The sequence below is a fragment of the Leopardus geoffroyi genome, chromosome D2, assembly GCF_018350155.1.
Source record: "Leopardus geoffroyi isolate Oge1 chromosome D2, O.geoffroyi_Oge1_pat1.0, whole genome shotgun sequence".
NCBI lineage: Eukaryota > Metazoa > Chordata > Mammalia > Carnivora > Felidae > Leopardus > Leopardus geoffroyi.
The window spans coordinates 18501467-18525148 of NC_059334.1; the positions used below are offsets into that span (position 1 = coordinate 18501467).

General features: G+C 48.0%; 2 long non-coding RNA genes across 6 annotated transcripts in view; both read right to left on the reverse strand.

Moving 5' to 3' along the window:
• Positions 1–8596: 8596 nt before the first annotated feature.
• Positions 8597–12225, reverse strand: LOC123576499. Of its 3 annotated transcripts, XR_006701437.1 has the most exons (4): positions 11316–12225; positions 9758–10061; positions 9291–9447; positions 8597–9080 (listed from the first exon to the last, which is right to left on the reverse strand). It is a non-coding gene; the product is annotated as an uncharacterized LOC123576499 (long non-coding RNA). The 3 variants fall into 3 exon arrangements; XR_006701436.1 differs by lacking the exon at positions 9758–10061; XR_006701438.1 differs by lacking the exon at positions 11316–12225 and having other exon boundaries at positions 9758–10840.
• Positions 12226–12442: 217 nt separating this feature from the next.
• LOC123576500 overlaps positions 12443–23682 on the reverse strand; it is a 31318-nt gene continuing 20078 nt past the window's right edge. The window contains exons 6-7 of one of the 3 annotated variants that reach the window (XR_006701444.1): positions 23383–23449; positions 20498–20579 (exon numbers count right to left, since the gene is read on the reverse strand). This is a non-coding gene — a long non-coding RNA (uncharacterized LOC123576500). Of the gene's footprint in view, positions 12488–20497; positions 20580–22105; positions 22668–23382; positions 23450–23682 lie in introns of those variants that run through there. The other 2 variants (XR_006701441.1, XR_006701443.1) reach the window with 2 other exon arrangements.

Consider the following 23682-nt stretch of genomic DNA (forward strand, 5'->3'; position numbering starts at 1 on the left):
CCACAGAGCTCTCCCCCAATATCCTGGGCCATGGTCCACAAAGTAAACTCAACGTAAGAATACACAAAATATTTAGGGGTACCTGGATGGCTCAGTCAGTTAAGCATCTAAGTCTTGATTTCAGCTCAGGTCATGATCTCATGGTTTAGGAAATGGAGCCCCATGTCAGGCTCTTTGCTGACAGCACAGAGCCTCTTGGGATTCTCTCTCTCCCTCTCTCTCTGACCCTTCCCTGCTCTCTCTCTCCTCTCTCTCTCTCTCAAAATAAGTAAAAATGTTTAAAAAAAAAAAGAATATAGAAAATATGTAAATGATATTCTATCCTGGTCTTGGACGACGAATCCCGAGAAAGCTGGCCACTACTAAAAGCTTAAAGCCATCCTTTTTGTGCGTGATGAGTCAAAAATCTGTCCTAGGTCCCCCTGTAGACTCTTCAAGGATATTATTAACATTTGCACCTTTGATCAGGAGACTTTGGAAGGGCACACGCCCTTGTGAGAGATGTCCACGCAGGCTTACCAAAGGAAGCAATACTGCTTTGGGTCTTTCTCCCCCAGGAGGAACGTGGAAATTTAGGCTTCATGATTGCTCCAGGTTCAGCATGACAAAAAGCTTCGTGGCCCTGTGCTTCCACAGCACCTTCTTCTTTCTTCTCACCTTCAAATCATTTCGGAAAATGTGGGCTTCCCATAAATCTCCTATTTTCTCACCACTTGCTCACGTCTTAATTCTATCCGGTCAGATTTTTGGCCGTGATTCAACGGAGCTCACTTGTGACCTGTGGTCACCGTTGTCAATGTGTTGTTTCCCTTCCCCTCCCCCTCCTCTCCTCCTTCCCCTCTCCTCCTCCCTGATTGCTAGGCAGCATTTGTCACTCTTCACTGCCTTCTTCATGAAGCTCTCTCCTCTCTGAGCTTCCCGTACCCTCTGTTCCCCCTGGTTCTCATGGGGTCTTCTCCATCCCATAATCCTGGGCGGCTTTACTGACCTCCTTTTCTCTTCCGTATCTATAATAGGGATATTGCCCCCAAGGTTATCTCCTTGTCCTTCCTCTCTTCTTACCCCATGATGTGTTTCTTGCCCATGCCTACAGGTAAGTCCTTTCATGAGGATACCTCCTAAGTCAATAATATTCACTCTCTCTAATCTTGGCAGCTTCATATTTCTTGACTGCCTGGCACATATCTCTGCGTGGGTTGCCTTTAGGACCTCAAACTCATCACATTCAGCTTGGTCCTGCCTGCAAGATATGCCGGGAGCTCACCTTTGGAAGAAGGCAACCAGAGGGGGCCCTTCTGCAGCAACCATGGAGCGAGGGCTGGCCAGACCAGTTCGGGCAGGTGCCCTCCTCAGGAGAAGGAGGCAACCCAAAACCCAACCAAAGCCCACATAGAAAACTCCAGTCGGCTCCAGACCTGTGTTCATAGCCCAGGAAGCTCTGATGTCGCAGATCAACACGTGGTCCACCCAGGTCCTAAACCAGACAGAATCATCTGGAATAAAGTGAAGGATGCCCAAAGCAAAGTCCAGGTCGGTGCGTAAAGGAGCAGACAGAAACTCCTCAGAGGGACCAGGACACTACAGAAAGCTACAGCAGAAGAGCCACAGGCATTACATACATGGTGGGTGGGTTTAAAGAGACTAACGGTCAGTATTTACATAAGAACCCGGACTCTGGGAGGGCAGATCAATTCCGGACACCACTCACTAGGAAGGGGCAGCTTCAGATGGACACCAACCCGTTTTCGACTTTCATCGTTCCGGAGTCCAGAGAAGGCTCAGCTTGCCGGGAGCCGACACCACTTGGCAGCTGGGATTGGCAAGGTCTGGTGAAACGCCCCCTCCCAAAATAGGATTCATGTTCAGAGACATCCCCACACCAGCCTGCCTCCAGATTTCCCTTTCTCTAATGAAGGCTTGGAATCATCTTTGACTCTCCAAAGCCATACCCCTTCCCTCCCTCGGTTGTCAAGGTGCAGCCGCTTGTTAATCTACGCACATCCCGCTGTGTTCCAAAGAGGATTTGAAGTAGCTTGAAAACAAGTAAGTGAGGGAAAAGGGGAGGGAACATGAGGAAGAGGAAAATAAGATAAAGACAGGAATCTGACACAAAACACGTGTGCCGCGATGCCACTCACGGGAGATCTGGTCACGTAGTTTGGAGATCTGAGCACCGAACACAACGAGGCAGCCGTGCTCCGTGTTACTAATCACCATGGCCCAGAGAGGAAACCAAGGAGTTGTTCAAGAGAAGCATGGCGATCCTTGGTACCGAGACCTAGGAAAGGAAGCACTCATGAAGTTTCAGACCGAAAGCCCGCGACGACGTGGGAAAGAATGGGAAGGATCGTAAGGCTACGCCTCACGTCCCTCCGGGTAGGTGCATGACATAAGACCAGAGCACTGCTCGGGAAGACGTTATTCGATTGTAGCTTCTTTCTTTAAGCTGACACTTGCCTCCACCTTCACTTTTCGTGACTTTCTTCCTTCAGCCACCCCCCACCTGCTCCCCTGGGTCCATCCTGAACCAGCACCGATAACCCCTTAATCCACGGCACACCGCCTGTCTCCACTTCTTCACAAACGTGGCCCCGTGAGGCACACCTCACCCCCTTCACAGGCCTGGTACTCCCCAACCCCCACGCCAGCCTCCCCTTCTGCTGCATGGGTCAGTCACTCGGCCCAAAATGCCCGCACGGTCTCACTTCGTGAGAAATGTGTAATGGTTGATTTCATGTGTCCGCTTGGCTGGGCCATGGTGCCCAGATGGTTGGTCAAACATTCTCTGGATGCTCCTGTTCAAGTATTCTTTTGGGTAAGATCTACATTCAAAGCCGTGGACTTTGACTAAAGCAGATTGCTCTACGTCATGTGGGTGGGCCTTATCTAATCAGCTGAAGGTCTTAAGAAAAAGGCTGAGGTCCCCACCCCCCGTCACTAAAGAGAGACCCAAAGTGCAATTTTTCCTCGACTCTCCAGCCTTGTTGGCCCTACCCTGCGGATCTCAGATTCGCCATCTCCTCCCGCCGCGTAAGTGAATTTCTTAAAATCAGTCTCTACCTCTCCCTCCACATACATACACACATCCTATCGGTGCTGTTTCTCTGAAGAACCCAGACTAACACATTCTTCTGGCTCCTTCTCTCTCCAGTACTCCCTTCTACCATTCTTGTTGGTTAAACTCTGATCCATGCTTTTCTGGGGGGCGGGGGGGCACCTCCCGATTCCTTGCGACACGTGTGTGACCAGCCCCCTTTCCCTTCCCAGGATGTCTTGTGCCTCTCTCTGCGATGAGCTACAGTTATGCTCTGCCTGCCTAAGAATGATCAATTTCTGGCTCACGGCTTTGATGGTGCAGCAGCCCCATGAAGGCAGAGGTTCTTGGCCCGGAGTTAGGCACCCAGTGAATATACAAAGACACTCAGGGAATTTCCCCATCAAGACCCACTTGCAAGTGTATCTTGCCAGAGCACACATCAACTATATCCCAAATCTACATTTTGTAAAGGAAATTTAGAGCAAGACAGGCGATGTTCACTGAGCGCTTCAGTCGTAAAAATGAATAAAGGACACGGAAATTTCCGACGCATTTTTCGGCACCACTGGGTCATCGTACACGGGGGCAAACTAGGATTTCTTCTTTCGTGGATGGATAAAAACTCCATGTGTCGAGACAAAGAGAATCTGAGAGAACCAAAATTAATTGCTCCCACCAGAAGCCCAGGCAAGGTCCCAGGGTGTGCAGTCACCTAGCGGCCTGCGACACTCCCCCATCCCCCCACCCCATCCCCGCAGACGGGCCATCAGGGGTCGCCTGGCCGCTCGTCCGGCTGTGCAAAGCGCATGCCGATCTTCCTGCTGGGAGAAGGGGAGCCAAGGCAACGAGCAGCCGTGCAAATCCCCGCCTGGCAGCCGAGCTTGCAGCCTCGCAGCTGCAAGTTCGGCTCAAAGGCTCCTTTCGAAGCGACAGCCTTGGCGCCTCGTGGAGAGTGTGGCCCGCCACGGAGGGCGTGAAATTAACAATGCATACTTAGCATTTAGGTACCACTGGCAGGTCGGCCAAATCAGTAGGACTTGAGTTTCCGATTTCTTCCAGGGGTTGTTTCCCAGAGAGATTTCTCGTGGAGCTGCTGATAATGAAGCCAGGGCTCAAGGGAAGCGGCGAGGCGCGAGTCAGCCTCCTGTCAGGGGCCGAGAACAAAAACCAGCCGGAGTCTGGTCCCAGAGACGCACAATGTGTGCGGCCATCGACGAGCAGGGGAGGGCCGGGGGCTGGCAGTTCCGGGCCCGCCGCCCCTGATCCAGCCTGTTTCTTAACTGAAGATGAAAAGCGTGGACCGTAGGATCTTCAAGACCCCTTCAGGTCAAACATCCTACGTCGCGGGCACTTCCTTTCGGCCGAATGGAAGATTCGGGCAGAGTCCATCAGCTCTCAGGACTGTTTTTCATTCGTGCCTCACGCACCAACCTCAACTGCGAGGTCGCGGCTTCCTTCCTGGGCTCTGAGTGCCTGTGTCCAGGCAGGCAGGACCCCTGAGAAGGGACACGTAGAATTCTAGCACATTCAGGCAGGTCTGGACCCTTTGCTGTCCAGCCGGCAACAAACAGAAGTGCACCAATGGCTTTCAGATGCTGGTCCTGTGCGTGCAGGGTGTTTATTCTTCATTCAGGTCACCGCTCTCCTGCCGCACGCCTGGGTCCCTGCTGCCCAGGAAGGACAGGTAGCTGATAGACACGGACAGCATTTAGGTTCTTTGCAGAGGAGACCATCCGCAGTGGCCGGTCTCCCCCCTCCCCGCCCCCAGCTCTCCACACCAGCAGATCTGTGGTTTCCACGGCCTCCCCAATCCCAGGTGGAAACGTCGAGACGCCCATCGCTGGGAGGACAAGCCTCAGAAGCACGTAAAGTAGAAGGTCTTTGGAAATGCCTCCTCCCCACCTTCCCCATCGGCGCAGAGAGGAATGACTGTCCCCTGCAAACCCCCACCTCGTCAGATCCGCGAGGACGAGACCACCAGGGCTCCCTCAGACCACAAGCACCATGGTGTGCTAGGGCCGAGGGGCTAAGCTCTTGGACCCGAGACATAAATAGAATTGTGTTGAGAAGGACACCTGGGGAGGTTCCTCGAAAGAGAGACAGACCACGGAGCAGAACTCCTTTGCTCCAACTCTCTCTCCCTTCTCCCCGGAAGGTGCATGAGAGCGCCGGCGGTCCAGCAGCCCACCTGGGCCATGAGGTGACCTGAAGAATGGACGCCCACAGTCGGAGTCGCGGCGCTGAAGGCGGGAGGTGCCTCGGCCCTGAGGTCGGTGCCCCACAGCGGCCTGGCCCCATCCGCCCCTGAACCTCCGTGAGAGGAGAATCAACTTCCATTTGAGAAGATTCACAGTCCATTTGAGTCTTCCGTCAACTGTCACCAAACGCAGTCCTAACCGCTGAGCCACCCGATGCAACGGTCACACGCGGGGGGGCGCGAGCCAGCCCGCCTCTTCTGTGAGCTGGAGCGGGTGTTGGTGGCATTCTAAAGGGTCCCCCCACCTGCTCCGCTCCGGGGTGACCCCGACCAGGCCACATCCTGCTCGGTGCTCCTCCACGGCCCCGCCTTCCCCTCCTTCCCAGGCGGGCGGACCCTGAACTCCGTCAGCGCTTGGCTTTTGCCCTGTGTCTTTAGTTTTTACCGGGACGGGTGTGGGCCCCTTGTACAGGCAACAAGAAGGTGCCAGAATCGGAATCGGAATGGAGGTGTGAGAGGCACAGAGCTGGGGCATGCAGGAAGGAGACGGTACACAATAGACGAAGCGGATAAATAAGGAACAGGGGCCCTTTGAAAAAAAATACGCCGCAAGTGACAGGAGGTAAGGATTGTTACCATGGTGATGCGGGGCTTGGGGCTGGGACCGCAGAAGCTCTGGCTGTGAGCATGTGTTGAAAATGAAATGCAAAGAGAGGAGGAGCCCGGCAGAGGCTCCCAACCAGCCGTGGAACCCCTGGCTCCCTCCTCTCCCACCTCTGCCTGCCCAAGACAGATTAAGACCCTCGAAGCCCAGCAGGGCGCAGGATACCCTGACCCTTGACCCTCCAGGCCCTTCAGTGAGCACAGGACTGACTTTTGTATGTTTGGAAAAGAGAGGGCCGGGCCAGAGAGTTCCAGCCATGCTCTCCCACCGTGAGCCTCTGGGGTTGGTCTCTTCTGGGTCCGCCATTTGGCATCAGGCTTCCCTCTCTGCCCTACTGCTGGGGAAAGGAATCTCACTCTCCCTGCCTGCCTCCTTATCTTTCCATTTTATTTTTGGCGCCAGAGTCCCCGATTATCAAAGGCTGTGCGTCAGGAGTGAAAACTCGGTGAGGACCGGCCTCGGACCCGCAGGTATGAACCGAGGCCTCCTCGGGAACATTCCTTGGGCTCCGTCCCTGGGCATCCCGCTAGCTGCTCAGGTCTGCAGGGGAGAGGCCGGGGCCAGCCCCTCACGCAGTTTGCACCCGGCGGGTCCCTCTCACTCACCTACCCCCATTTCTACCCCCTCAGCCATATACCCCGGTGAGCCCCAGCTTAGGCCACCACCCCACAGCTTCTGCTACGGGGTCATCTCATACCTTGCCACTACAGCTGTTCGGCAGGCTCCCCCTGGCTCTCAACATTCAGTTTCCTTCCACCCACAAATGAGCATGCTCCCTAGCTCTCCCTGCCCTGACGCATGATCCCGTTTCTTTGAGGCCATGACCTCCGGATGTTGCCGCAGGCTGCAATTATGTTGCAGAGTCCCATAGACCGACCCGGTGGGAAGGGCCCCTCTCCTTCTGCTCTCCTTTGGCCTCCCTGGGATGGCTACCTTTTACCAAGATCTCCCCTGGCTATTTGTCTGGGAGGGAAGAGGCGGGACCCTCATACTGGATGGTGACTAGCCCTTTGCGTCAAACCAGAGGACTTCCACTCGGCCTTCTGTCTGCAGGGGAGTAGGGATTTACTCTCCGTCATAGCCGCCGCCTCCCCTACCCCAGGGACCTCAGCGGTGTGAATGGTACTCCTTCAGTTTCTCTGGGATTTCTTGTGGCTGAGGCTAGACGGTAGAATGGACGCAATTTAGGAGGCCACGCAGACATCACAGCCTCTCAAAATTGCTAATAATTTTCTGGGAAGCAATACTGAATCACGATTATAACGCCTATGAATTAAAGGGTCTGTCATTTAGGAATCCGTACCAGGATTGGCCCATACCACTAATTCTTTGAACGACTTACAAACCAGAAACTTTTCTAAACAAATTCCTGTATGTTGACACGGCTAGATACCTTTTTTAAGACGCCGAAATCCTACGGGTCTAAACAAGCTGGCTGGGCATATTGGTCGGAAATTCACTTGCTTCTAATGGAAACCTAATTAAAGGGCCTTCAAAAACTCAAAAACAAGTGTTGATGGCACTCACATATCACAGAGTCTGAGCCTGGGCAGTCCAGGTTGGAGCACCTGCTCAACAAATCTTTGGAGACCAAGTGTCATCCTAACTTCCTCTTTCGCCATCCCCAGCATGTTGATAATTCACCCTTAAGCTTGTTGCCTCTTAGCACAACATGGCTGCAGCACCTCCAGACCTCACACCCATGTTTTTGGCCAGAAACATGAAGGAAGAACAAAAAAGGAAGGAGACGCCAGAATCAGGAAAATAAATCTTTTTAGAAACTCTCAAAAAAAATCTTTTTAACCAAACAAAACATTTTTATTTGGCTCATCAGAGCCTAAGTCTGGAAACCACCTGTGGAGAATCATCCCACGGGGATGGGGACTGATGGTTGACAATTCTAACACTGTCTCTGTGTCAGAAGAGCTGGTCGTGTGGATAGGGTTAAAAATATTCACAGCTCAGAGAAATAGAAAGAAATAAAAAGGTGGCCCCCAGGGGGAGAGTACAGAGCTTCCTCGCATCTCTCTAGGTATAAGAAAATCCAGAAACCCATGGGAAGCGAGGGATCCGGGGCTGGGCCACTGGACAGAACTGTATTGAATGGCTGTTCCTAACAACAAGGAATTCTGAGAAAACAAGTATTTTTAGCTACTGCCCAGAATATAACTAGGATTTATGTAGTTTGAAAAGGGGGGGGGGGAGGGTAATGGGAGGGGGGGGAGGGGCCATTAGAGGAACGGAATGAATATTGGGTAGGCAGCTAACATTGCCTACCAGGCGTGGGATTGGGACATATTTTATCTTTCTGGGTCTTGGTTTCTTCAGTTATAAAATGAGTGTTGGGCTAGATATAAAAATACCAAAATTTTTCATCCAAGAGCTCCTAACAGTAGATGATACCCAACTCTTCACCCCATTCCCATTTCAGAGAGAAAGCCCACAAAAGAACCACAGAATTTCACCGAGCGCTCATATTTAATACCGAGGGGCACCTGGGTGGCTCAGTTGGTTAAGCATCCTACTCTTGATGTCCGCTCAGGTCACAATCTCACGATGGGCATAGCGCCTGCTTGGGATTCTCTCTCTCCCTCTCAATCTTCCCCTCCCCTGCTCACTGGCTCCCTCTCTCTCTCTCAAAAAAATAAAATAAAATAAAATAATAAATATTTTTTAAAAAAGGGGAAAACTCATGAGCTTTTCATTCTAGGTCACATGTTAGTATAAATATAATCATAAAATATAAAAATAATGTTTTTAATCTACAAATAAAATGGGTAGATGTTTGTCCTGTGACCTTGCACACACCCCCTGCTCAGGGCATGTGTGCACAAGCTTGAGAAACTCTTAAATGCAATGCTAAGCATGACGGGACTTTCCAGTTTCCACCATGGAAGGCTTGTGAGCCAGGCATTTGGAGATCAATGTGGAACGGGGGAGAGCAGTTGGCTGGTCCCGCTGAGGTCTGACCTCGAGCTTCCTTTAAAAAAACAATAGACCAGTTGGTCTCGATGGATGCGCACCAAAATACGGCAGCTGTCCTCCGGGTCCCAGAAGTTGGATCGCCGCCTCATAAACGCCCACCGCTTTGGCTGATGCTCTGTTGGTTGGAGACTTCTTGATTTGATGTCACAAATAGCGATGGCCTTATTCACCGAATGACCGATGGCCTTGTTCCCCAGCTGAGTGGGTAATACCCAAGAAACACCTGCTCAGGTGTCCTCAAGCCCGGTGTCAGAGAAGCACATCTGAAGGCTCGGCTTCTACTTACTTGGCCCACTCCCCTTAGTTCCTTCCGTCCCATCCACACACCCTGGAAGAACTGTTGCAGGGGGTCCTGGGGACAGGAGTGGGGGGTGAATGCACCCCTCCCCAGGTGCATTCCGCCTTACCTGTTGGAATCAAGTCAAGCTCGTCGTGCGAGGCTACCTCAAAACGTAGTCATCTCTCCCCAAGGTGAAGCGTTGTTTAAATACCCATTTTACGTACTCGTGACGGTAAGAAACCATTGATTTTGAGAAGAGGAGTGTCCATGAATATTCTTCGAAACTGTGTTGCACAAGACCATGGGGGAAGGGAAGGAAGAACAACAACAACAAAAAATTTAGGGAGGGAGAGAGCCAAACCATAAGAGACTCTTAGAAACTGGGAACAAACTGAGGGTTGATGGGGGGTCGGAAGGAAGGGAGGGTGGGTGATGGGTATTGAGGAGGGCACCTGTTGGGATGAGCACTGGGTGTTGTATGGAAACCAATTTGACGATAAATTTCATATTAAAAATAATAAATAAGTAAACTGTGTTGCACAGAACATCCGGGAGACGCCAAGAGGATACTGGGGTAGGGTCGGGGGAAGGTACCCTGGGGAGAGACCCAGAATTCTGTGGAACCCCTCGGGCAGGCTCTCCATGCATATCTTCATGCTAGAGACTCCGAGAAATTCTGTAGGAGGGAGACCTATTTAACTTCAGAGAGCCCAGAATTTCCTAAACTCAGAGAGATGAGCGTGGAACTCTTTTTCGTCGCTCCCCCGTTGACCACAGAAGGAATGTGTTTTTGTGAACCACCGCTTCAGGAGCTACCGCTTAGGCTGGCGGGACTTTTGTGGCCATTGATCCATTGTCACACATGTTGCGCAAGCTCCCACGAAGCCTTCTCTCCTGTCTGAGATTATGAAAGGAAAAGCCACAGGCTGTGTATTTTATTCTCGGCAGATGTTCTGCCGCATAGCGCCTTGCATGAACTCTCTCTTATTTTCCCCCCACCTGCAAAGCAAGGGGGCCAATACTCACCGTACAAAAACATAGTGGAAGAAGTTACTTCTAAGGTGTTTTAAGAAGGAAATGCCGATCGTTTGTCGAAGGGACGTGTGGCAAAGAAAGAACGAGAGAGAAGCTGGGGCAGACGTCAGTCTCATAGATACACTCGGACTGTGGGTGACGTACATCCTGGGTTGCCCGGTTCCTAGCTACCTTCTCTGCAACAACAAAGTACATATGCCTGGGTTCTTGATGCCCTTTAAAAGTAACAAAAACCAAAAAGGGGCTGAGAATAACATCAGGTGCTGCTCCGGGTGTGTCAGGAAAGACTCCCCCCACCCGCAATCCGATCGAATGAGATTGGATGGAGGATGCTACAGAGGTGCCTGGCAGTGGGGTGCCTCTCAATCTGGGGTGCCGGCAGCAGGAAGCCACCGGGAGGTAGAGGAAAGCAGATGGACGAGGCACAGAGGACAGGGTGATGCTGGCGAGGTCACTGCCCACGGGAAACCCTTCTCCTTTTTCCTGATTTGGAGGGGGGGGGGTAGAAAATAAGAAGTTCTAGTTCATGAAATTTAAGGCAGCCATTTATCTCAGAGCCCTTTCAACTCCTCTTTTTTTTTTCTTTTTTTTTAATGTTTGTTTATTTTTGAGAGAGAGAGAGAGAGTGTGTGTGCGTGTGCATGGGGAGGGGGCAGAGAGAGACAGAGACACAGAATCCGGGGCAGGCTCCAGGCTCTGAGCTGTCAGCACAGAGCCGGACGTGGGGCTTGAACTCGAGCCGTGAGATCGTGACCCTGAGCCGAACGAAATCAGACACTTAACCGACTGAGCCACCCAGGCACCCCTCAAATCCTCTTAAAGCGAAAAGGTCAGGGATGAATGAGTAATAAACACAAGGGACAAAAGGAGGTAGCATGGAAGGGCACGGGACACCAGGTCAGAAGATTTGGGTTCAAACTCGAATCCTGGCAGCTAAATCCTGCCCTGCCTGGGATCCCCACGCTTCCCAAGGCCTCGATTTCCACATCTGTGCCATGAACGTAATGCACCTTTCCCAGAGGCTCGTGAAAAGCAGTTGCGATCCCAAGGGCACACATTTATTGTCTCCCCACAGGCTACAGTAAGTGGGGTGAGGGGTTTCCTGTCACCTCCTTACCTGCTGTTCATCACCAGACGGAGGTGAGGAAAAGCTGAAGTGAGGTTTAAAACACAGCAGCCCTCCCAGGAGTGGTTTACATCATTTCACATCACTCGTGGCAACGCCATCCTGCTGCTAAAGACCATAATCATCTCGATGCTTTTCCTGCTTTTAAACATAAATATTTTAGAATAGGGAACATTACAAGCAGCCAATTCTTTAAAACCTCCCACGTGAGGAAAGCAGCTAGTGAAAGAGATTTGATAACACATGAACTGTGCTGAAAACATTGAAACATAATGAAGCCACCAGCCGCTTCCTGATCTTTCCTACTATGCGGGCTTCTGATTTTACTACTTCCTTTTACGTCTGCTCAATGACAGGCTTAAAAAAAAAAAAAAAAAAAAACCTACATTTTCAAAGATAACTAAGGTTAGCATTTTGATGTATTTCCTTTTCATCAAGAACCAAAGGTAAGGGGTGAGCTAAAGAGCTAAAGAGTTAGCTGATGGGTTGAAGGTGATGTGGTCCCTTCCCCGAGAGAACCAGAGTCCCTTTCCTTGGTTCTCCCCCAGGCTCTCTCTTATCTCTCTTATCTGGAATCAGATAAAAAGCCATTCTATGAGGCCATGGCTTTCAGTTACCATCAAGGCACAGGCGATTCACGAGTCCTCCTCTCCAGCCTCCCCTCTCAGCTCACGCCCGTCCGCCGGCAGATGCTCGACACCTGCACAATCTCAAAATGACACGCGTCCAAGGTAACACTTTGCTCTCCCACCGCCAACTCAATCCTCCTCTGGGTATCCATTCCCAAGTCATCTTCCTGGACATGCCAGAAATCTGACAGTGGTTTTGGAGCCCTTCTTTCCTTCCCCTGGGGAAGCGTGTTCTACCCGTAACCAAGTCCTGTTGAGTTTGCTGCCTACCTAGCTTCATTCCACCCTGGTCCGAGTTGCAATCGTGTCTCGCATGGGCCGTTATAAAAGCTTCCTTCAGGGGCGCCTGGGTAGCTCAGTCCGTTGAGCGTCTGACTCTTGATTTCGGTTCAGGTTGTGTGATCCCTGGGTCATGGGATCGAGCCCCACAGCAAGCCCTGCGTCAGGCTCCATGCTGAGCATCAAGCTCCTTGAGATTCTCTCTCTCTCTCTCTGCCCCTCTATTCTGCTCATGCTCTCGCTCTCTCTCTCTCTCTCTAAAATAAAAAAAAAAAAAATTAAGCCTCCTTCACTTGCCTTTCTGCACCCAGTAGGTTTCCCCCCATTCCATAGTAGATAACACAGCCATAGCCATCTTTTTTAGAACATAAAATTGTATGATCACATTTTATACACACACACACACACACACACACACACACACACTTAAGAGCCTCCTTTTTTATTGAGGTATAATTAACACACGACATTATATTAGTTTCAGACATAATGATTCAGTATCTATGTGATCACTGTGGCAAATCTAGTTAATATCCATCACCATACACGGTTACAAAAAAATGTTTTTTCTTGTGGTAAGAACTTAAAAAATCTACTCTCTTAGCAGCTTGCAAATGCTCAATAGAGCATGATGACCTGTAGCCACCATGCTATATATCGCATCCCCAGATTTATTTATTTTCCAGCTGGAAGTTTGTACCTTTTGATTCCCTTCACCCATTTCACAACGCCCCGCCCCTGCCTCTGGCAACCACCAATCTATTCTCTGTTATCTATGAACTTGTTGGTTTTTTTTTTTTTTTTTAATGCCACGTATGAGTGAGATCATATGGTTTTTGTCTTTGTCTGACTTATTTAGCAAAATGCCCTCAAGTTGCATCCGTGTTGTCTCAAAGGGCAAGCTTTCATTTCAAGAGCATTTTTCTCTTTGTTCTAATAAAAATTCCTTCCTATTATTCATACAATAAAGACCAAAATCCCTAAGGGGGCTGTGTGGACTCCTTGAGGACAGAGATTGTGTCCTTTCTTTTTCTGCCCTGCCCTATATTCCTAGTACTTGGCACCGGCTGCCACAGTGAAATATTAATGGCAGATATTTCCAAAGGGGGTCGTGTGGCCTTGGGAAGATGTCTGTAGCCCTCTACCGTGGGGCTCAGTTACTCCTTCTATAAAACGGGCATGGTAACAGTGCTTCCCAGGAGACTGTAATTACAAAAGCTGCGCAGCTCTGTTGTCAATGTTTTCTTGCACAAAAGTTCATGCAATGCACCTGAACCCTTTAAATGTACTGTTTTTGGTTTCTGCATTAAGTGTTTCAACTGTATGTATTTTAGCCTTATCGACATTTCGAAGTACCAACTGTGCACCCAGAATTGTCCAACGTGTAATGGTTATGATTTGTGTCCAGGAAACTTACAATCGTGTATAACTGATATTAATCCCAATGGAATCAGATAACAATATTTAGGTCTTCTGAGGTACATACATTCATTTGTTATGTACCTCTCTTTTTAAAGTGCCAACCTGGGTAAGAAGTCTCTATTATCTCCACTCTACAGATAGAGAACTGGGAGCAAAGAGATGTGGCATGACGTGCCCAAGGGCAGAGAGTCCGAAACAGAAGAGGGAATGATACTCATAACAATTTGCATTTGTGAAGCGCTCTTCCTCCTGAAAAATCCAAAGCTCTTAGCAACGCACAATGGAATCCGTCATTACAAAAATGCTATGAGGTTAAACAACAAGTATTGATATCCCTAAGAGAGAAAAGTTTTAAAATGTAGTTGTGTCGCTAACTTCATAACCATGCAGTTAGATTGGATCAAAAAATCGTATTTTGCATCGCACTCGAACAGGGATTATCAGGAACTCAGAGGGAGTTCCAAGGCAGAGTGAATTGCTGAGTCAGGGTTCTGCCAGCTACGTCTCTTGCTTTCTGCTCCCTGAGGTTAAACCAGAACGAAAGACACAGGATAAGCATTGAAGGGAATGCATGTGAATTTGGAGCCAGTCAAACATGACTCTTTCTACTTAGCACTGTGATCTTAGGCAAGTAACTGAACCTTGAATAACCCTCTTTTCTCATTAGAAGAATAGGTGTAATAACTCCACTACATATGGAAATTAAATATGAAAAAGAAAGAAGGCATCCGGCGTGGTGTCTGGACCAAAGGGTTGTTTAACAGTGGCTGATATTGACACTTGTATCTATCAGTGATAATAAATGGTTTCTTCCATTTTTAAAACGTCGTAAGCAAATGGCCAAGTTAACTAGGCAAGAAATTCTGAAGACTAAACATGTGCATGGAATTCGGGTAGAAGTGAAGATGGGGGTCAGTTGAGACTGATTAGCAAGCTCCCTCCTTCTACGAGCTCCCAAATTTTCATGGGAGGGCCCACTCCAGTTCCAATGGCAGATCTGGGGCCAAGGCTGAAGGGGGCTTTCTCCAGGTTGGACCTCAAAGATAGGGAGCAAACATGGAGAAAGATGGCAGAATCTTTCACGTCAATCCAGAGAATACGTCAAAGAACAAAGCCAGAACAACTTCTAAACCTTGGGGATCTGCAGGAGATGTCCCTGGGGGAATATTCCTAGGGAGTAATGATTAAAGAAGTAAGAAGCTGAATAAAAATGCTTTTCTGAGAACACTAAAGCCAAACCTTCCCTGGAAGACAACCAGGAAACTTCCACACCCCCCAAGATGTAGCACATTGTCTGAATCTCCATCTGTTAGGGAAACTCCTATTAGGCAAACAGAATGGCTCCTTTAAAACACTAAAATCTTTGGTGGGCAGAAGTGGGCACCTTACAGTTTACTGCTTACTGCCAAATAGTTCAACCCCATGCATTTGTCTTAATATCTTGCTGAGAACGGAAGTTTCAGGGAATCAAGTCCAGGAGAAAGAATCACTTTGGAGGTGATGGCACCATTTGGCGGGAGTCCACGGAGCCAATACACCATGAACATCAAGGAGGGAGTCAGTGAAAGCCCAGGAGGCTGCATCACGGACCAGAAACTTCCTCGGAGTATGAAGGACTTTTTCATATAATTTCAGCTGGAAATTGTTTTCTTGTCAAGCAATTAAAAAAGAAATAAGAAAAAGAAGTAAAAAGCATCCAAATTAGAAGGGACAAAGTAAAATGATCTCTCTCTCTGCAGATGACACAATCTTATATGCAGAAAACCCTAAAGATCACACACACACACGCACACACACACACACATTATTAGAATAAATGAATTCAGCAAAGTTGCAGGATGCAAAATCAACACACAAAAATCAGTGGCATTCTTACATATTAACAATGAACCATTAAAAAAGGAAATTCAAAAAACAATTCCATTTCCTGTAGTATCAAAAAATAAAATAATATAAAATGCTTAGGAATAAACTTAGCCAAGGAGAGTTGTCCACTGAAAACCACAAAATGTCTCTGAAAGATAGTATCTTCTAAAGAAGATACAAATTAGTAGAAAGATATCCAGTGTTCATGGATTGGAAAGCTTAATATTGTTAATATGACAGTACTAATCGAAGTGATCTACCAGGGCAGTGCAATCACTGTCAATATTCCAATGACAATTTCTGCAGAAATAGATAAATCCGTGCTACAATGCATATAAAAACTCAAGGGACAAAACAGTCTTTAAAAAGAAGAAGGAGGGGCGCCTGGGTGGCGCAGTCGGTTAAGCATCTGACCCTTGATTTCAACTCAGTTATGACCTCATGGTTCGTGAGTTTGAGCCTTGAGTCAGGCTCTGAGCTGACTATGCAAAGCCTGCTTGGGATTCTCTCTCTCCCCCTCTCTCTCTGCTCCCCTCCACTTGTGTGCGCATGCATGCACATGCGCGCTCTCTCTCTCTCCATCTCAAGTAAATAAACTTCAAAAAACTTTTTTAAAAGAAGAAGAAAATTGGAGGGCTCACACTTTAAAACTTATTACAAAGCGATGGTAATCAAAATAGTATGGTTCTGGCATAAAGACAGACTTACAGACCAATGGAATGGAATAGAGATCCCAGAAATAAAATCTCGCATATGGGGTCAAATGATTTTCTTTTCTTTTTTTTTTTCATGTTTATTTATTTTCAGAGACAGAGAGAGAGAGAGAGAGAGCACATGAGTGTGAGTGGGTTAAGGGCAGAGAGAAAGAATCCCAAGCAGGCCCCTTGCTGTCAGCACAGAGCCCAACTTGGGGCTCGATCTAATGAACGATGAGATCATAACCAGAGCTGAAATCAAAAGTCAGACACCCAACTGACTGAGTCATCCAGATGCCCTGATGGTCAAATCATTCTCAACAAGAATGCCAAGACCATTCCATGAAGAACGGGCAGTCTACAACAAATGGGGCTGGGAAAACTGGACATCCACAAGCAAATGAATGAAGCTGAATCCAGACCTTACAGTGTACTCAAAAATTGACCAAAAATGTACCATAAATGTAACTATAAGAGCTATAAACCATAGAACTCCGAGAAAAGACAGGGGGAAAGCTCGTGACATTGTATTTGGTAATGGTTTCTTGGCTATGATACCAAAAGCACAGGCAACAAAAGAAAAACCTTAATTGGACCCCATCACATTTTAAAGCTTCTGTGCATTGAAGGATAGAGTCAATAAAATGGAATGCCAACCCTCTCAATGGAGAAAATATTTGCAAATCATATATCTGATAAAGGGTCAGTATTCAGAATATACAAAGAACTCCTGCAACTTAACAACAAAACCAAATAACCTGATTAAAAATGGGCAAAGGATTTCTCCAAAGAAGATAAACAAATGGTCAATAAGCACATGAAAAGATACTCAACTTCACCAATCTCTAGCGAAATGCAAATTGAAACTGCAGTATTTTTATAAAGGAAAAAGAAGAAGGAAGGAAGGAAGGAAGGAAGGAAGGAAGAAATAACCAGTGTTGATGAGGATATGGAAAAATTAGAGCCTTTATGCACTGCTGGTAAGAACGTAAAATGATGCAGCCACTGTGGAAAACAGTTTGGTGGTTCCTCAAGAAGTTAAACCTAGAATTACTCTATGATCTAGAAATTCCACTTCTGGGTATATAACCAAAAGACATGAAAGCAATAATTTGAACAGATATTTCTACCCACATATCCATAACAGCCTTATTCATAATAGCCAAAGTGTGGAACAACCCCAGTGGCCCTCAGTGCATGCATGGATAAACAACATGTTGTATAGGCACACAATGGAAGGCCATTCAGTCTTAAATAGACTCTGAAATGTTGACACTTGCTACAACATGGATGAATCTTGAAGACGTTATGCTAAGTGAAATAAGCCAGTCACAAAAGGACAAATACAATTTGAGTCCACTTATATGAGGTACCTACAGGAGTCAAATTCATAGAAACAATAAACATCGAATAATGGTTGTTAGGAGCTAGAGGAACAGGGAAATAGGGGGACAATTGTTTAATGGGTACAGAGTTTTCAGTTTGAGATGATAAAAATAGTTCTTGAAATAAATAGTGGTCATAGTCACACAACATTGTCCGTGCACTTAATGCCAATAAGTTATGCACTTGAAATGGTAACTTTTATGTTATGTGTATTTTATTAGAATAAAAAAATTTTAAGGAAACATTTAGGTATAAATCTAACTAAATAGGTACAATACTTGTATACTGAAACAACACAATGCTGATGAAAGAAAATTTTAAAACATAGAAATATGTAGAGAAATATACTATGTTCATGGATTAGAAGAATCAACACAATAAAGATGTCAATTATCCCCAACCTGGTACGTAGATTTATCATAATGCCTATCAAAATCCCTCCAAGAGTTTTTATAAGTATAGATAAGGTTACTCTAAACTTTATAGAGAAAAGCAAACAAATTTGAAGAACCAACACAATGTTGAAAAAAAAGAATAAAGTTGGAGGAATCAGTCTACCCAATGTCAAGACTTCTAGCTACAGTCATCAAGATTCTGTGGTATTAGCAGAAGCACAGACTTATAGATCAATGGACCAAAACAGAGAATTCAGAAATAAACCTATACAAATATGCCCAGCTGGTTTTTGACAAAGGTGCAAAAAGCAATTCAGTGAGGAAGGATAGCTTTTTCACCGAAGGGCGCTGGAACATTTGGACATATAAGCATTTGAACCACCAGCAAAAAACAAAACAAAACAAAACAAAACAAAACCAACTCAAAATGGATCACAGATTTAAATGCAAAACACAAAACTATAGGAGAAAACCAGCAGATCCAGGGCTGTGAGCAAAGATTTCTTAGACTCAACTCCAAAAGCATGATCCATAAACAGAAAAATTATACCTTTTTAAAAACTTTCAGCAGAATTATAAACTTTTGCTCTGTGAAAGACCTTGTTAAGAAGGTGAAAAAACAAACTTCAGCCTGAGAGAAAACATTTGCAAACCATACATCTGACCAAAAAACCTAGCATCTAGGATATATAAAGAACTCGGCAGTAAAAAATAAACAAATCACTTTAAGAATGGTCAACAAATATGAAAACACATTTCACCAAGGAGGATACATGGGTGGCAAATAAACACAAGAAAAGCTGTTCGACATCACTAGCAATCCGGGGAGTGCCAATTAAAACCACAATGTGATATCACTCCACATCCATCAGAATGACTAAAAAAAAAAAAAAAGAAAGAAAGAAAGAAAAAGAAAAACAGTGGTACCACTGGGTGGCTCAGTCAGTTAAGTATCTGACTTTGACTCAGGTCATGATTTCACAGTTCGTGAGTTTGAGCCCGCATTGGGTTGTCTGCTGTCAGCACAGAGCCTGCTTTGGATCTTCTGTCCCCCCACCCCACCCTGCCCTACCCTGTTTGTTCTCTCTCTCTCTCTCTCTTTCAAAATAAACTTTTAACGTTTATTTATTTTTGAGACAGAGAGAGACAGAGCATGAACGGGGGAGGGTCAGAGAGAGAGGGAGACACAGAATCCGAAGCAGGCTCCAGGCTCTGAGCTGTCAGCACAGAGCCCGATGCGGGGCTCGAACTCACGGACCATGAGATCATGACCTGAGCCAAAGTCGGTGGCTTAACCGACTGAGCCACCCAGGCGCCCCATAAATAAACTATTAAAAAGTCTATGTATATACTACGTTTTTTCCTACACATTCATCTTATAATAGAGTTCAATTAAAAATTAGGCACCATAAGAGGGGCGCCTGGGTGGCCCCGTCAGTTAAGCGCCCAACTTCGGCTCCAGTCGTGATCTCGTGGTTCGTGGGTTCGAGCCCCGACTCGGGCTCTGTGCTGACAGCTCAGAGCCTGGAGTCTGCTTCGGATTCTGTGTGTGTCTCTCTCTGCTCCTCGCCCACTCACACTCTCTCTCTTTCTCTCTCAAAAATAAATAAACATAAACAAATTAGGCACCATAAGAGATTAACAACAGTAATTAATAAAATAAAATAATTATAATAAACTAATAAAAGTTATGTGAATGTGGTCTCTCTCTCTCTCTCTCTCTCAAAATATCTTCTTGTACTGCACTCACCCTTCTTGTGAGGATGTGAGATGAGAAAATGCCTGCGTGACGAGATGAAGCGACGTGAGTGACGGAGGCACCTCAGCATTAGGGCTACTATTGACCTGACGATATGTCAAAGAAAGGATCATCTTCTTCCAATCCGCAGTTGGCGGTGGGTAATTGAAACCACAGGAAGTGAAACAGCAGATAAGGCGGGGGCCGGGGGTGGGGGGGGGGCGGGTAGTGTCTTACTCAAACTTATCTTGAATAAAAAGAAGAGAGACCTGGAAAACTTCTTTGGCCTGATACTTGTCATATCATCCTGAGTTCCTAGCTCCCTGCTTCATGCAACAACCAATAAATCAATTAGGGCCTGGCCAACAGAAGGGAGTCCTCTCTGATCAGCATTCTCAAAGACAGTCGGCACCCAAACACAGCAAAAGACCTTAATCCTTCCTGCCAAACAACCATCCTCCACCACGGGCGATCAGACGCTTGGAAAGCACTTTTTGATGAAGTCAGCGAGCAGAAAAAATGTGCGGGAGAGGATTTTACTACACGTCTGCACGCAAGCAGAGGGGTGGTGGGCTGAATCGGTTCCAGGACAATAGGATACGGGTCTCGTCGCAGTTGTATACAAAGAACAACAATCATGGGGGCTATTCGCCCTCTTGAAGGACGCCGGCCCTGCCGGTCACCTTGGCCGGCAGAGCAGCTGCTCCGGTAGCCTGGGCACCTGTCACTCTGTCGGCCGTTGCTGAGAAGTCCAAGCAGGCACGCCTTCGACCCATGACTTGATGAAAAAGAGTTGCCTCCAGTTGCCTCCGCCCCCAGGTCTCAGGAATCTGGATTAGGAAATGCTGAGGAAAAGAAGGGATTAGCGGAGGAAGTACAACCCAAAAAGTTCAGGATGGCAAAAGATGTGGGGCAGACCCAGGAGGCCACGGGAAAGCCAAAGTTGCCAGCACCTGGAACTCTGGAGCAGCAAGAAGAAAGTGAAGCAGACGGGCAGAGGGAGGTTGGAGGTGCCAGGAGAAGAGCCTGGAACCCTGAAGGAAACGGGGGGCTTAGGCAGGCCCTGGCACGGCCCACGGCAGCCTAACAGCTAACCCCTGCCTCGCCTTGTGCCCTCCTTTGGCCTCTAGCAGCTTATCATCACATTTTCGGGAACAAAGCTCTCTCCCTAAGAGGAATTCTGGTGCCAGCTGTTAACGTGCCTCTTTCTTACCCCCCTACAAATTAAAGCACCGCCTACCCTCTGCCTCTAAGTCCATCAAAGGGATTAAAGGTCTGCTGCTCCGACTACCAAAAAAAAAAAAAAAACCTACCAAATCAATAACCAGGGTCAATTCAGCACAATCCCGGTTCCCACTGGCCCATCTGACAGAGTGACGGCCTCTGTAATACACAGAAGGTCTCATCAGTTGTGGCCACGTACTGAGAACTTCCGTGTCAGCCGAGCATTAGGACTTTGCTTGTGTCAGATCTGTGCCCCCAGTGGGCCCCGTTAACTATGACACCACCTGCACACCAGCGAGGACAAAACACGCCTGCTGTCAGCTCTGTCCAGGTCACAACCTCCCTGGGCCTCAGTGTTCCCGTCGGCAAAACAATGCACTTGGACCAGAACAGCGGGTCCAGAGGAGACACCAGAGAGCCCAGGCAGGGAGCAGGGAAGCCTGCACAGCAGACAAGTGGGAGTAGGGCTGAGTACCAGCCCCACCTGCACCCCCGCTTCTACCAGAGGCAGCTCGACTCTCACCCCTTCTTCACACTGGGCTCCCTGCTCAGAATGCAGTGAACGAAATGTTTCCACTGCTGGAAATACTTGAAAACCACTTGTCTAGCTGTTCTCTAAATTCCCATCAGCAGCTTCTATTCGGCTACAGTATCGCACTTGTCATTCCAGGAGCGAATGTTTCCGCTACACTTAACAGACCCATATGACTCCAAGTCAGAATGTATATCCAGGAGGATCTGATCCAGGAGGCGGAGAGCTGCTGAAAGGGATTTCAGGGCTAAGGCGAAGCACAGCCGGGTCCACGGCAGCCTGTAGCCCACAGACAGGGTCCTTCTGCTAAGAGCAGGCCCCAGCGTGTAACGGGGGAAAGGAGTGCTAACCCTTCCCGAACTCCCTCATTATCTCTCAATAGTTACTCCCTCTTCTGCAATAACAGAATTCCATGTCGTGTCAGCAGGTACCACCCAGGATAAAAGACGACAGGGGCGCCTGGGTGGCTCAGTCGGTTAAGCATCCGATTTCGGCTCAGGTCGTGGTCTCTCTATTCACGGGTTCGAGTCCCGTGTCGGGCTCTGGGACAGCTCAGAGCCTGAAGCCTGCTTTGGATTCTGTGTCTCCCTCTCTCTCTGCCCCTCTCCCCCTTCTCTGTCTCTCTCAAAACTAAAAAAAAAGACATTTCCCAGCCCCCTTGCAGCCACTTGTGGATAGATGAGTGACCAAATTCCAGATGGTGACATACCAGCAGGAGTATTGTCCGGGACCTCTGGGAGGCTTTTTCAACAAGGGGGACACGTTTCATGCTCAGCAGCCATCTTAAGTCATGGAGACTGAGGCTAAGATGACAGAACAACAGGTTAGTGGGAGCCTCGGTCCCTGATGACCTTGGAGGCACCATATCAGCCTGGGCTATGCTTCTAGAGTCACTATGGGCGAGAGACATAAGCTTTCATCTTCTTTCAGCCACTGTTATTTTGAGTTTGAGGTCATAGTCAGTTTGACCCAATCTGGCAAATAATTAATGCCCCAAAGTTGCAGTCCGTAGGGACGAGAGAGCCTAAAATGTAACAATTTTTGGAGGAGGTCAGATGTCAGGCGATAACAACACAGATGGTAAGCTGGAAACTGGGTGAGCCTTGTTACGCAGGGACAAAACATTTGGTAAAACTGTCACCCGTGGTTCCTTGGGTCAAAGACCACAAGCTGAGATCTGTGCAGAGAAGGATCGATGGAGAGAATTCAGTTGGCAGGGGGTGGCCATTATGGCTTCGTAATGGGCCAGCCTGCCCAGGCCCAACTGTTCCCAGAACGCCTGGCCACAGGCGTCCATTAGGGTGGGTCTGAAACTGTTCCACTTTCCTCTGGATTCCCCTCCAGAGGTAGACCTCCAGCTTCCCGGTGATGCGACCCACGCCAGGCCCTTACTTAGAAGTACCTGCTCTGGATGCTCGGCTGCTACCATCTTGGAATTTGGAATTTTTGAACAAGAACCCTTGCATTTGCACTTTGCACTGTGTCCGGAAGATTATACAGGCGTTCCTGCTCAGTGATTCTGCACCTCTGGCTAGACCCCGATGCAGTCTTCTATGCTTCCCTTTTAACAGAGTCCTGGGAGAGCGAGCAAGCTCACGCAGAGTGATCCGGCCCCAGGCAGAGTAGAGAAGACAGCAAAGCCGAGGGAGGAACTATCTGCCTGCAGTCCCTGCTCTCGGACCCCCAAGGAAGCACGGAAGACAGCCGTTCCGAGGAAATGAGATGGTGATCTCCACACGGGGGTGGTGATCTGCTGGCAAAACTATTAGCCTCACAGCCGAGTGCTCTGTTTCAGATGGCCTCCAACCTGAGACATCAGGTTGGAGGAGAGAGCAAACAGTAAACGACAAGAGTCCGTGGGCTGGAACCCCACAGGTAGGAGGGAAACTTACCTCTGAAAATCCCCTGTAGTTCCCCTTTCCCTACTGATGCTTGCTCCGTTGGGCAACACCTCTTCTTCTGAAAAAGGAGAGACTGAGCTTTTCTGGAGACCTGTCTTTACCCTGTCGGATCTACAGCTCTTTCTTTTTTTCCACGTTCTCCTTCTTTCAGACAGGCAGACTTCCGGGGGTATCGGACATCCTGAGGTTGCGTTGATCACAGAGCCAGATAATCCGTGGACTGGAGGAAACCACGAGGAAGCAGGAAAGGACTTTCCAATTCTCAAAGCCAAGCATTTCTGGAACCAGCTA